The sequence below is a fragment of the Podarcis raffonei genome, chromosome 1 (genome assembly GCF_027172205.1).
Source record: "Podarcis raffonei isolate rPodRaf1 chromosome 1, rPodRaf1.pri, whole genome shotgun sequence".
Classification (NCBI taxonomy): Eukaryota; Metazoa; Chordata; class Lepidosauria; order Squamata; family Lacertidae; genus Podarcis; species Podarcis raffonei.
The window spans coordinates 34,892,294-34,908,190 of NC_070602.1; the positions used below are offsets into that span (position 1 = coordinate 34,892,294).

Sequence of the window (15,897 nt, forward strand, 5' to 3'; positions counted from 1 at the left end):
GCTCATCTTGCTTTATTGGCCGAGGGTCATGTGGCCAACAGGACTAAGGTGAACCAGAGCAGCGCACGGAAATGCCGTTTACCTTCCCGCTGGAGCGGTACCTATTTATCTACTTGCACTTTGATGTGATTTTGAACTGCTAGGTTGGCAGGAGCAGGGACCGAGCAATGGGAGCTCACCCTGTCGAGGGGATTCGAACCGCCGACCTTCTGATCAGCAAGTCCTAGGCTCTGTGGTTTAACCCACAGCACCACCTGCGATTTCTGCAGTAGGCCAACCCTATTTGACATTCTCAAACTAGATTGCAGTTTGGAACACAACTATTTTGCAGGGCAGCTGCAATCCCAAAACAAATACACAAAAATATGCATTCTATCTTAAAAATGTGTACAAAGCACATATTTTCGGGGGGGGGGGTGCATTCAAAAGCACTGAAAATGCATATTTTGCAGATAGAGTGCACACAATGTTTGTGTGAAATTGACAAAGCCTGCCCAAAACTAGATGAAGTCTTTGATTGTGTGCTAGCAAAACTGACATGACTTAAGCTAGTTCATTCATCCCTACACGTTGGGAAGCAGATCCCAACAACCTAATAGGGAAGGAGTTACAATTTTAATTCTATTTTCTCTATTAATGATAACAAAAAATACTGTCCATAGGTGATACAGTGATGAGGGCCTTTTGAGTTAGGAGTAGACCTCAGAGGGTTTGAGTTGTGCACTCCTAATACAGTGTTTCACAGCAATCCAGCTCTCAGTCTCTCTCATGTGTCATATGAAAGTTTCTGAGCTGAACTGGCTGTACAGAAATCTTTCAATGAACAGGATGCTTCTACAGCAAGGAGGAACAGGAAAGGGGCTGGGATGGCAGGCTTCCCATCTCCCATCCATTATCATGGCAGGAGCAATTCAAATTTGGGTCCGAGTACATTTCAGAAATTTCCTTCCTGTTCATTTAGCTAAGTGAAGACATTATGAATTTGCTTTGGATATACACCAAATGGGCTAAGGACTCTTAGCTCTCTTCGGCCTGATCTGATTGTTCAATGTTCCACCAAAAAAACACCTCCTTTTTTCAACTGAGGTCACAATGTTCTAAAGGAAGCTCTCAGCAATAGTAGCAGCCACGGTAGAATGATACTGAAAATATTGAAATGTTGCTTTATAATTCAATGAGGCAACCACATGTTGAGCATTGTTTACTTGTAGGACCCCTTAAGATGACACGTTTATTCAATATTTGTCCTGATTTACTTGCACAAAGCTTACAAATAAGTTAGATTGCACCCCGTCTTTACAGAGCCTTTTTTTTTTAAATGTGCAGGGCAATTACACAGCTATGAGAATTTGTGTTCCATTCATCCTGATTTGCTTGTGGGGTGAATTTCCTTGTCACTTTCCAAACCACAAAAAGTCTGATACAAGTAGGTTTGTTGTACTAGGGCAATAGAGCCCTTTGATCCCCTTTAATGGTGCATTTCCTGGTATGCAATTGAATCTTTCCTGTAGTTGGGCATACCCCATGTCCCCTGTCAAAGGGGAGCTAAAAAGCATGCAGAGAAGGTAATGGAAATTATGAGGAATACTAGAGTACTTCCCCGCCCCTCAAAAGAGCAGTAAGGTCCATGGCACCAAAAAATGCTTCTCTTCAGTGAATTCTACAATTACAGAAGCACATTTTCATCCACTGTGGAACAGTTGTCCCCAAATAGTGATGGAATACCCTGGTTCATCCAGGACATTCTCATTAATATATCCATGGGGAACCATTGTACGGAGACAAAATTTACAGCCTAGAGATGACCTGAACAGGGAATTATTCCATGTTAGTACTGGATTAAAGGACACAGAGTCCTAAATTAAGATAATTGCTAAGGTAGCTTCTTTTCTCTCTCTCCCTAACAATATTTTGTCCCTCAGCATCTCTTGGCATATGTATCCAAAATTCACATGTATTAAGGGCACGCTTTGTATGTGAGCACACACATATGCACACCACTTTAATATATAGGAAAGGGTTATCATTTACGATACCTGCTGACATTAATGCAACAAGGAAAGGAAAAGGATAAAATGACACCTTAGATAAAATGATCTATTCCAAGTGGATTAAGGGAGTCCTATAATGAGGTCTTGACTAGAGTATATAAAATTGTACGTAGGTTGAAAAGAAGAATCAGGAGCGGGTGTAATACTAGCATAATGCTGCCATATAATGAGCTGAGGGAGAGAAGCAAAGAGGGGTGGGACAACTCTCTTCTTCCTCACATTGACAGCAAAGACGGAGCTGGCAGGGAACCAGAAGGTGAAGGAGGCAAGGTCCAATACTACACTGAGCAGAGAGTTGGGATGGGAGAGTGGAATTTATTTACACCAATTCTTAGATCCTTTGGCCCATTCCATATTGTATCAGAAATTATGGCCTTGAAGACGAAGGATGAAATATTACCCCACCTCCCCAAAGGTTGAAACAATACTATGGTAGTGTGTGTGTGTTTAACTATTTTTAGATGTCTTTTAACATGCCACTGCTTTATTTTAACTGTGTTTTTCTGAAACGGATATGTTTGCCACACTGGGCAGCTTTGAAAGGATGGGATAAATTTAATAAAAAAACAACAAAATATATAGTCCTTACCCAAGTTCTTAGTTGCATGAATTTCCATCATGAAAATATTGCTACCTAGTGCAGTACTCGTAAATAGCTTATTCCCTAAGTTGTTTTCCTCTGTTCTTCAAAATGTAAACTAATTTCAAACAGCTGTGTAACCCTTAACGTACATGCATTTTTCAATGGCATAATCTTTTGTCTTTGCATCATACTTGTCATCAGAGAGATTTTAGAGCAATCACTAAGACAGAGGAAATTATGCTCATTGTCAACAGCAAGCATTTTTAACTGCTTAATTTAGAAAAATGTCCCTATTATATGACAGCCAGCTGACAAATATATAGATTTTGGGTGAATACAATATAATGTATTATATCATCTGGTCTATACACTACTCCACTAGTCTGAACAACATTACTATACATTATCCATCAATCAGAATGGTAAAGTGAAAATTAAAATAATGTTATAACATTGTTTTCCATTCTATTCTCCACTCCCCTTATTTTTGTGCACAGTCTGAACATGGAAAGATATGACATAGTGTTAGAAAGCAAAACTTTTGTTACCTTACCTGTTAAATCTTAGCTCTAGTCAAGATCAGGAAGATATCCCAAAACAGCTGGGATGGCAAGAGACAGGAATACAGGAAAAATGGCTGAGCTACCTGTTCTCCTAACAGAATGAGCTGATTCCCTCTAGCACCTACTCTCTGGATGTTTTGCATGCATCAGTGATGACTGCAATAAGTCACCCAGCCAAGGTGGATCTTTACACCTTTGACACTACTAGAAGTATGAATTTCACAACAGGCTCATATAAGCATAAAAACTGGGAGAACATATTTTAATTCCACATGGGGAACCAGTGACTAGTAAGGGGACACCATAACTTAATGAATGGTTGTCTTGAAATGTTGCCTATTCATGTAGCAGATGATGGAGATAAATGTAGCTTCTGCTTTTACTTTAAGATCCTGATCCAGCCCTTCTTTGTAGAAAGCTAAAATAAGGAGTACTTCTGGATACATAGGGGATACCGTCACATACGTGATTTATGGACACCATATAGGTGGGTAAAGAGGACCTGATCATACTATACACAGGGAGTTAATTGGTGCTTTTCAGCTTCCAAGCAGCTATAAAGCTTTGGAATACTTAACATCGATATAGCAGCTGACCGGAAATTTTGGAGGAGGAGGGTCAAGATAGACTGGAATTCTGGAAACCATAGACTCCTAGGCATGCTGATTTGCTGAAGTATCTGCAGGAAGGTGATACAGAAAGCTTTTCAGTCATGTTGCCATTAGGTATCCACAACTTCTTATCAAGTAGAAAGGACTATGAGACAGAGACTCGAGGACATCTGATGATTTTCTTAACATTAAAGAGATCCAACATCAAACCTGATGTGTGAAGATTCTAGCACTGGAAGTCCACTCCCCCAGGCACAGAAACCTTTTCTTTTGCCAGTAAGACATGATGCCTTTGACATTATACACAAGTTTCATCTTGATAGAAAAGTTTTGATCTGCCCAGAGAAACAAACACTCCTTTGAAGAGAAAACTAACTCTTTTTCCAATTGGATTGTGTTCAGTTCCTTGATGGCATTGTCTACTACATAACCCACAACAATTTTTTATCTAGTCTTGGAAAACTAATAGGTTCAGGTAGACTAATGTAACAATTGATATTCTAGGAGAGCTCAACTTGCCTCCATGTGCCAGCTGGAACAGACTAGTCATTCATTCATTCATTCATTCACTTCTGCCCTGTTTTTTAAGGGCAAAGTCTCACTGTCAGAATTTAAAGAGTTGACATAATAAAATCACTATCAAATTTATATAGAGACCAAAGCAAAATAAAAATAAATAGTTGCTTTAGTTTTTTGAGTGCTATCTAATAATTCTTTCCTCTTTAAAAAAGGCAGACTGAAATTTCCAAAGAAAAATCTCTTCCAAGTTATCCATGGAACAATGTCCCTGAATTAACCAAAATGTCACATAGCTCTGCCAAATCATGACTGAAAGATTACACACATGCACACCGGACAGGGTGCAAGTTAATTAATTTGTAGTCTGCTGCAATGGTATAAGAGATCCTTTAGTGATACTGAGCATTGTCCTCTAGTGTGTCTTCTAAAGGAAAATATATTGGACCATTTCGGAGAGATTAGGATGCTATCTAGGCCTTCTAGGGTCACATGAAAGGGGTGCACCATGTACAAGCTTTAGCAATTCGGATGTCAGCACACTCAGAGGGCTACCCTCTCTGCTTGCTCTGTTACTTATAGAAAGAGGGTCTTATTCTTTGGAAACCTGATTTGTTCTTTCCATCATCTGTTAGCCAGAAGAGCCTGAAAATAATAATTACACCCAGCTGGTTCACTGCCACACTTGCAAAACATTATTGTTACTCAACAAAAATCTCTCTTGGTTGCTTTATCAGTCAAGACTTTCTCCTCCTAAATTCCTCCTAATGTGGCGGACTTTTGTCTTGCAAATTTCAGTGGTGCCCTGTGCGAGGCCAGAATTCAGCGCCTGCCCACCCCCACCTCTTGCCTCCCATTCTGCTCAATTTACTATGTCATAGCTGCGATACCCTGTGGCACCCTTCAGGCTCGGTGCCCAATGTGGTTAGAACTTGCTCTACATTCAACTCTATTGTGGGTCTTTTAGTATCACTGTTGTTGCAGCTGTAAGAACTTGAGCTGAGACCATCTCCCTCCACGGAGGCAGGACTCATTGACTCAGAGGGGATAAATCCTCTCCCCAAGAAGGAAGTGGTGCTGAATCTCTTTTTCATGCCATCCCAGAATGCTGTCCTTATCCTGACTGAGGAACTTGAAAACCAAGTAGCAGAAACACCAAAGGAGGACAAATATTCATAAAGCAGGATGAGAAATACCATACATGATCCTGCTTGTGTACATGCTTATACTTTATTGTGTAAGTTACTGAGGGTGATATTCAGCTAATGTTGCACTAGTGAAAAAATCAGTGCTAGCTCAGTGAGATTTCTTCTCTCTCTTCCCCCTGAACATGCAGGGGGAAATCCTTTCACTCACAGAATGATCTGCCTATTGAATACAGCCCCATGTGATTTTCCCATTCAAGTTCTTCTAAGGTAAATGGAGGTTGTATGATAGCCACAATGGATGGACTGCATTTTTATTTATAGAATCACAGAATTGTAGAGTTGGAAGGGACTCTTAGGGTCATCTAGTCCATCCCAGACAATTTATTTACCAGCTTGAAACTGGGCTATGGCCCTTCAAGTGTCCTATGTGGTCACTTCAACTCATTGAAACCACCTGCAGATGACAATTTTTTGAGGTGTAGGCATTGTGTTCAAGAATATAGCAATCATGAACAGGAAAGTGAGAGATAAAAATGAAAATGAAGACAGGAAGGGAATAACAAATACATGCCAAAATTGATTGGCAATATTCATATAAGATTTCCTTGCTTCTTGAACAACATTTTTGCAAATGCAGAAAAAAAGCTGGCTGAGGAAACTACTTAAATTTTGATAAGAACTGACATACTGTACATTTTGGGTTACTTAAATAATTAAATGTCAGTTGATACTTTACAGTTTGTGTTTATTTTTTTTCTTAGAAGGTTTGTCCTTAGGCTATAATACTTTTATTAACTAGGGCTGCAATCCTACATAGCAACCTGTGCATGAGGAAAACTCTACACACAGCTGGAAGTATCTTTGAAGTTTCCACAGCACCACTTGCACAGCTAAACAATCCATTCTGAATTGAAAATTGGATTATTTATTTAAAATATTTAAAATCCGCCCTTCATCTAAGTGGGATACAAAACATATAATAGAACCAAACAACCAAAATTATAAAATAAACAACAATGAAAGCACCACCTAAGAAATAAAAGCAGCTAGAAAGATCACAGCAGGCTACAGTTAGCAACTGAAATTTTTTTTTTTTTTAGAATGCATTAAAAATACATATAACTAGTTGCCAAAATGATAGCAATATGTAAAGGGAGAGTGTTCTACAAACAGGGCACTGCCACAGAGAAGGCTTTATCTCATGTTGCGTGCTGAGGTCCCCCAAAACACCCCCACCCCAATAACTCACACATCACTCATAAATTTTTGTTTAAGGTTTTTGGCATAATTTTGACCACAACTTTATTAAACATACAAATTGTGAGTGGTTGCTTAGGCATTGGTTATGACTATCTGTCCCCCCCGCCTTGGGGGACAGCACTGGCTCCCGGATTCCAGCGAAAGCCAGTGTGGAGGAACAAGATCAGGGATAACTGGAGCTGCGGCACAGACCCTCAGCTTCTCCCCGCATGCTCTCAGGGGCTTACGCACCCCAAACCCGATTCCAGGGGTTTGGACGAAAGGATGGTAAGCCCTGAATTCCTTTAACGGAATTCCCGTGCAGCAGCAGCATTGGAGGGACAGGCACAGCCAATCCATACCCCTCCACCAACCAATTTAAACCAATGCCTAACCGCCAACCTTACAAGTTGTGACAATTTGCTACGCAGTAGGCAAAAACCAAATGGCACACACTAATCAGCCAAATGGAAAAATTCCTACCAGGCCCCCGCACCAAGGCGGACGACCCCATGACAGGCATAGCAAGGTCAAAGCACAAGCCCAAAAGGGAGGGAGGGCGGGTGATCCGGTGCCCACAGCGAAAGAGAAAGCAGCTTGCTGTGAACCTTGTTTAAATAACCTCTGTTCCCGCCCCCAAATTGGCAACATCAAATTTACCCCAGCAACATCAACCACCAATCCAAGCCAGGCCCCTTCAATCTATCCTGCCTGGCAACTACGGGGTGCTTTGCCTGGCCCCATCCGCAACACGTGCTCTCCTTTAGTGAGAACATGCTTTGCCACATAATGCCCTCTCCTCCAAAGATTTTAAGAAACAGGTAGGCTGATATGGATGAGTTCCTTCTGCTTGTACATATAGCCCAATGTAGTTATTTTTCTAAGTCTTTGGGGTATCTAATTCAGGGTGAAGGAGGATCGAGATTTATAATAAGATCATTTGGTAAAATGCATAGATATATACCTGTGTATCACTGTTAAACATGAACAGCACTATCATTTGAAAGCATGAAATGGAGAGATCTGGACTTATTGGAAATTTCATTATGGTTAATTTCATTTTTTTAAATGCAACACCGCAGGAATGCTTGATTTTCAAGTCTCCATGAACTGGTTAACATAAAAAATTAACATACAAAATGGTCATCAGGATAATTTTAAATAAATACACTGTTTAAAAATGTGTATTCACTGAATTGTGTGTAAATAATCAGAGCAAAATATGTATGTATTGCTTATCTATGTGATACGGATGATGAATGAAGTGTGGCAGGCAATTCTGCACATCCATGTGGCAATGACCCATAGGAAACAAAAGCCACTGTTTCCATTTGAGACAAATGAAAGCAGAAATGACAACTAAAACATGTCTATGAGGTGCATTCAACTAATCCAAAGAGAGGATCAAACAGGCAGTCATGCACAAGAGTACACTTAGTGATTTCTTATCATACCCTGAACATGAAAAGGACTTCAGATTAGTTAGAATCAATCAATTCAGAGGAAAAAAATGTTTTATTTCATTTGGATAAACAACAGTAATCTTAAATCCATTCTTCATAAAATTTATATAAATTATGGGTCCATATAAAAATTATGGGTCAGTTCTAACTGAATCTCTTTGCTGATTCATTTTAAACCAGGCATAGGCAAACTTGGCCCTTCAGATGTTTTAGGACTACAACTCCCATCATCCCTGACCACTGGTCCTGTTAGCTAGGGATGATGGGAGTTGTAGTCCCAAAAGATCTGGAGGGCTGAGTTTGCCTAAGCCTAGAATTCAATGAATTTAAATCACTTGATTTCAAGGAATCTCTCTGTGTGCAAGTATAAAAATAATGACTAACAAAACATAATTTTAAAATTCTTACACAGTTGTACCTTGGTTTCCGAACAGCTTAATTCTGGAATGTTTTGGCTCCCAAACGCCACAAACCCACAAGTGAGTGTTCCGGTTTGCGAACTATTTTTGGAAGCCGAATGTCCGACGGGGCTTCCGCAGCTTCCAATTGGCTGAAGGAGCTTCCTGCAGCCAATCAGAAGCCATGCTTCGATTTCCAAATGTTTTGGAAGTCGAACGTACTTCCGGAACGGATTCCGTTCGACTTCCAAGGTACGACTGTAGTAAAACATTTCTGCTTCTGCCTCCATTCGTTGCTGTGGCAAAAACAATGCTTTTTCCAAGGTGGAAGATACAGTGCTTCTGAGGATGAAATGCTCAGGTGGCCTTCATTCGCCATAGCTAAGAGATGCTGGTGCTATCCTCCAGCTTGAGGCCATGCAGTGTTAATGGGTCCAGCATGTACATCCATAAGTTCTGCCTTTTCTCTAACAGTGTTGGATTGATCTGTTGGCATCGCCATAACAATTATTGCTAAGTCAGAAAGGCTGTGGTTCTCAGAATTAAAAGTGTTTAGCAACCCGTTGCTCCACTTTTTTGGGGGGGGGGGGTCAAAATCACGTTTTTCTTAACTTGTGCCTGTGTCAGGGTTATCGTTGCTGTCTAAATTAGATCCCAACAATGCTACATTCTGATTCACCTTGAACCTGGGCCTTTAGCTATCTTCACCCAAATTGGCAAAAACACCAGATGCTAGTCATTCATGCATTTTAAAACATTTGCTTTAAATTTAGAACCTGCCTTATTTCTTATTCTCAGACACATTTTTAATAAAAAAAGAAAAAGAAGAGAAGAGAAGAACAGAAAAGAACAGAACAGAAAAAAGCACCAGTAACCAAAGATCCAAAATGCATGCCAAAATCATACAGTGGTACCTCGGGTTACATACGCTTCAGGTTACATACGCTTCAGGTTACAGACTCCGCTAACCCAGAAATATTACCTCGGGTTAAGAACTTTGCTTCAGGATGAGAACAGAAATCGTGCTCCGGTGGTGCGGCAGCAGCAGGAGGCCCCATTAGCTAAAGTGGTGCTTCAGGTTAAGAACAGTTTCAGGTTAAGAACGGACCTCCGGAATGAATTAAGTACTTAACCCGAGGTACTACTGTATTGGGAAAGATGTACAAATGAAACAGCTGTACAAGTTCTTCCACTTCGCTACCACAACTTTCCATTTCAGTAGCAACTCAAAGACACAAACATAAGTTCAGTTTGGAACAGAATCTAGGCCCACACATTCATAACTCTTTGTGAACATGAATATAATTTTCTTATAAATTATATTTAAAACAAGTTTTTCAAAAACTACCAAGTGGTAACAAAAATAACTGTTCCTCTAATTCTTCTCACTGGGGAGTTAATTCCCTCATTAGGATGAATCATTTTATTACCTTGTAAAGCAGTATGCTGCTACTGCGGTTGCTTAGCTGAAATCTGCATCATTAGCCCACCAAAATATCAGCCCCATTCAGTAACCTCAAGAGCTAGACCCCATTGAAAGCACATGACACTTCAATGTATCGTATGTTATTAGTTTCAGAAGTTATTTGGAACACATCTGCAAAGGAATTACATAATGTTGTCGGACCCAAACCAATGGATTCAAGTTACAAGAAAGGAGATTCTAACTAAACATCAGGAAGAACTTTCTGATGGTAAGAGCTGTTTGACAGTAGAACAGACACCCATGAGAGGTGGTGGACTGCCCTTCCTTGAAAGGCCATCTGGACAATGGTCCGATGGGAAGGATGCAGTCCCAACACAGTGCTCTCCTGGGCATTCTTGCTCACCTGCCCCGGTTCTTTGGACAAAAATGGGCAAAGGGCATAACCCTATGCGGCCTCGTCTTCAATAAAGGTAAGCTGCTCCAGGTTAAAAGTAGTTGATTATAGGTAAGTCCACATATTACAATCTGTGGGGGGAATTTTCATCTCGCTTCCAAAGCAGATGAAAAGTTTGGGCCAAATAATTTAATCTACCTTTAATATCAACACTGCAGCTCTAAAGAATACCAGCAAGACTCATTAGAAGGTCTACTTGCTTTGATCTTACATATGAATATCATGAGGATTCATGAATAATAGCAGCGAGAGGGAGTAGTTACATCTGTCATGCTGTGGGAACTGTGGGTAGTTGTGGGGCCACAAATAGAAAATATTAATGCAACAATTAATGATGAACCATCCATCCAATAGAATTCCGTGAAATATTTCTTCACACCAGAATATTGAGGAGCTCCTGAAGGTTCCTGCCATATTGGGATTCTTGTGGGATCCATCTAGCATGCTTTGTTGTTTAGTCGTGTCCGACTCTTTGTGACCCCCATGGACCAGAGCACGCCAGGCACGTCTGGCATGCTAGACATACCTAAATGCCAGTCATGTGGCTGTGTCAGGGCCTGAAAGCTTCTATTCCTGCTGAGGTCTGTACTAGACCATTCCCATTCCTTTTTCTGATTACTTCTACATTGGCTAGAGGACCTTTGAAATCAGGCTATGGCTGATTTAGAGGACCCTTGAAATCAGGCTATGGCTTCTAAAACATGCCATATTATGGAAGTTTTCCAGGACCCGGAGGCCTCTGGGAAGATCTGTGTGTGTGATCTGGTATGCTGTGCATCCCTATTCAGATCCAGAAAGAATCTGATGATAGATCTTGAAAGCAATCTTGAATTCCATGGTTCCTACTTTAAACGCCAAATGCATTGCCAAGTCCAAGGTTATTAGTGAATTTGGTACTGAGTGTCATTTGAAAAACAAAACTCAAAATTCCATGTGAAGGTAGTTGTACGTTCACAATTCCAGGTTCACGGCAGAACTAGAACATACATTCACCTTCCAAAATTAATATTTAGAATACAACAGAATATGACATATGAGACTAGAATAATGGGTATGACAGATCTTTTAACAGTCAAATTGATAGTAACAGTTTGTTCTAAGTATGTACTAGCCACATAATTGTTCTGTTTAAATTAGATCTCTGTTTCCTATACATAGAATATCATTTTATTACATATTTCTTTAGTATTATATCTGACATGAATCTGCATTATGGGATAATTTTATCTTGATCTTGAAGTCAACTACTGCAGAACGAGTATATTATTGCAGTCAGTTGCTTCTATTCCCCAAGTAACAATGACTGGGTGTGGGGGGAGAGCTGAAGTCTGCTATACTAGAAAAATTATCTAGCGTTAGCAAATGTCATCTCAATGGCTATTGCTTTTCAGATTAATAAAAGATAAAATGTTTTCTAGATGTCCTCCAAACAAAGATTACTATGAATAGAGAAGTGCTTAAACCAATAGTAATGACAATGAAATTTCTTTAAAGGTTACAATAATCAGTTATTTAGCTGAACCACTGCTGGAAATGCATGGTCATTCCTTGAATAATGTATATTTGATCTGGAACAATACATATCTTTCTAAAAACAATGGCGGAAACTATCTCTTGCTTTGCAATTGTTTAACATATCATTTCCATGAAGTAATTGACTTGGGAAATATTACACAGTGTCACCTGAATGTTCTTTCTGCAAGCGCAACTTGGAATAATCCATACAAAACATGCATAAGAAAACAAATTCATCAGCCTTTGTAGACAGGGCAGAGCAAAGCACCTTTCTGAAGCTCTAAATTAAAATGATTAAATTGCTATAGTCATCAGGGACAAATCTAAAACTAAGCTTGTATACGGAATTATTAACAAGAACAGCCATCTCATTGTTTCAAATAGCCATGGTTTATACAGCATAAGTATTTCTCATGCATTCTCCAAATGCCTTTAGGAGCCTACTTGGGGAGACACAAAGTACTGAGAATAATAGTAATAATAATAACAATAATAACAATTTTATTTATACCCCACCCTCCCTGGCCAAGACCGGGCTCATAACATCAGGTATAAAAACAACTGACTAAAATACAACTTAAAAACAGGATTAAAATACAACTTAAAATGCAGCCTCATTTCAGTGGAAGCCCAGATCAAAAACTGTTCGGGGGGAGAAAACGTCAAATCTTCACCAAGGCCAACTATCCAGACTGGTCCTACATGGGCCAGAAAAAAGCCAGGGAAGCCCCCAAATAGGAGTTCCATCACAGAAGGAAAAGGAAAGATGGGGAGGGGATCAGGCTGATTTCAAGCCAAAGGCCTGTGCTTTTATTGTAGTTTTAGGAGCCATATTGCTATATTGCTGCAGGATATGTATGAAATTATTTATCCCTTCAAAATAGAAATAGAATACCATGCTACATGAGAATTAATGTATTTTGATACCTTATATATTTGGTATAATTTCAAAAAAATGTCCGTAATATGTAATGGGTTTATATTCAAATAAAACTAGTGAAGAAAGGAAACTTAGGCACTGATGAGCTGATCCCACATGTAGCAGATTCTCACATAAAACCTAACGTCATTTACCAGAATAATGCAATAGAGTTTGTTTTATATTATTTCAAATAACCTTCTACAAACTGGTTATATAAACCTTCCAATTACAAAGAAAAGGTTGTTTTGTTTTATTTTAATTTTATTGAGTTTTATACTTGCAAAAATAAATAAATTAAGTTACATATTGAAAAGAGAAAAATTACAAATTAAACATCCCACCGTCCCAAAGTTGCTAATGTCAATATAAAGGAAGATGCTAACAGAACTATATATTGTAGAATGTGGTCAGTACTTTGTCCTGTAGAGTCTTTGAGCGCTGGATAAACGACCACCAGTCTCTTAGACCATGAAGGTCTCTTACGGTTTTTTTGTCATTTAACCATTGGTGTCAATTTTTCAGAAAGTGATTCATCCCAATTACATTAAACCGTTTTTGTACATTCAAATGTACTTTTGCTCCTGTCCATTTTCTGGCTATCAATATTCTTGCTCCAAATGCCTATTTAACTCCCACAGAACCACACCACTTGAAACAGAAATCCCACACAGAGTGTTTTTCAAAGGAAAGAGTAATTTAAGGTGGAGAGGCAATCTCTTTGCTAATCATACAACAGGAAAGGACCAAAAGGCTATTAGACTGGACTGTTCAGCCCATCCAATCCAGATTACCAGAAGCAGAGAGCAGAAGTAACAGGCGCTCCACAGTGCTAAAGGGTTTGCAAACACAGTTTCAGATTACTGAAGCAAGTTAAAGAGGCTATAATACAGGTCACAAACCGGGAGGGTATCTCAGCAAAAGTGTGCTCCCAAGCCCATACACAAAAGCAACAGGAAGACAAGGCACTTACAGGAGAATGCTGTGCTCCACCACAACCTGATTTTCTCCCCTCTCTACCCTGGAAAACGTCCACAGGCCTTTCCCCTTCAGTTAAGCTCACTTTTGGTTTCAGAGTTTCATTTGGGTTAAAAATTAGTTTAAAACATCCAGAAGGGTGTGTGAAGACAGATTAAGCAGCCCCTACCTGTTTGCTATTGCCTGTCCTTTCCAAATATCCCATTTCTCTTCCTTAATATGAGATAAACATAGGTTTGGGAGCCCTGTCTTTCCTTTATAAACCACTTCTGTTGTGAGCAAACATCCTACTAATCTATATTTAATTATGTCAGCCGTTAAAGCCTAAAAAGAAGAGGAAAAAAATATTTCGGGACTACAATGGAACACAATTTATTCAGCTGAATAAAGAGTGAAATACACCGTATCCTTTTTGAACATATCCCTCTTGAAACCAATTGCAAAACTTATTTGGCCCTGCAACTTCAACAGAGATTATTCTAGCTTTGCCCTGAATTCAAAACTCAACTACACAGGTGCTGCAGATCATGTAAATCCAAGTACATGTTCTTATATGAATGTAAAAATATTTATCAGACTGTCAAACGGAGAACTCGGATGGCTTGAGAACCATAGGCTTGTTTTAGAACCAACCTAGCTTCTGACATCCAGGAAGTGGTTGCAATTATTCTGCTCTAGGCCTGATATTCACAACAGTATATAGAACATCACCATTATTAGAACATAGAATCAACCGAAACATACAGGTGCCAATCCACATAAACGTTACGATTTCTAGTTCCTAGGTAAGAACATTAAGTGCTACATCATCTTCTGCATTCCTTCTTTCAGATGCAAATAACATTTTCTTTTTGTTGGAATACTTTGGAACAGTTGGAATACTGTTTAGTGTTATGTGAGTAAGTCTCAGACTCCTGCATTTCTCCCTTCCCTCGCGTCCTCTCCATGAGGCGATTGGAAACATTTGCTTCTGTTTTCAACAAACCAGTTTCTTGTGATGCACAAGCTGAGACAAACTGTGGTTAGTTTTAACTATGGCTTGTCAAAGCAAGCCAGCTTCAAGAGATAGTGATTTGGCTGGATAAATCACAGTTTAAAATAATCACAGTTCCCAGTTTGGACATAATAACAAACTGCTTAACTGAAAATGGAAGCAAATGCTTCTGATCTAGGGTTGCCATATTTCAAAAAGTGAAAATCTGGACAGAAAGGTTTCTTTTTCCGGACATTTAGCTGATTTCCGTCTGGAAGCTGCTTGTGGCTGCAGTATTCTGGATATGTCCAGGAAATTCCAGACGTATGGCAACCTTATTTGATCTCCTCATGGCTACGCCAGAGGAGGAGAGGGAAACAAGAGCAGTATTATGTCCAAATGAGACTGTTCTGTACTGCACAGCTACCACTGTAGTTAGAAATAGTTTTTACTCTGAAGACAGCTGTCCAGTGCTGATTAAAAAAAAAATCAGAAATAAATTTACACTCTTATCCGTTGTGTATAAAAAACACTATTTATTGCACACAGGGTTAAACAGCACAGTGCAGTTTATGCTTCAAAAACACAGTTGTGCATAAAAAAGAGTGACTAAAGTAAGAAAAACTGGACAGAATCCTGTTGTATTGACTAACAACAGGGATTATTTAAGAAAGCTTTCAAAAGTGAGTCATCCTATTCTTTTTTAAATTTCACGCTCACCATCACCCAAAGGAGAGGAAGAGAAATATGCCTGAGCACTTAAAACTTCCCAGCTTCTGACCCCTTTCACCTCCATCACAAGAAACTCTTTCCTGAACTTGATATGCTGCTTGTGATGTAGAGTGTGGTAATGTCATGCACGTGGAGTAAGTTACAAAAAATCCTTGTCACTCAAGAGTCCGGATTCGAATCAATGCACTAAAGTAATGGGCTATGAACATGAGGAAGGGAGCCTTTCACACATTTTATATATAACTCACGATTTGTTAAAAATGTGGACTTTATAAGAAGCTATAAGAAGATAAGAAGCTATAAAGTACATTTTAGGTTCACACAAGTT

At 39.4% G+C, this 15,897-nt stretch overlaps 1 protein-coding gene across 12 annotated transcripts in view; it reads right to left on the minus strand.

The window, feature by feature from the left end:
• Positions 1 to 15,897, minus strand: part of NPAS3 (neuronal PAS domain protein 3) — a 613,307-nt gene that overhangs the window by 407,549 nt on the left and 189,861 nt on the right. The gene's annotated exons all lie outside the window — the stretch shown is intronic.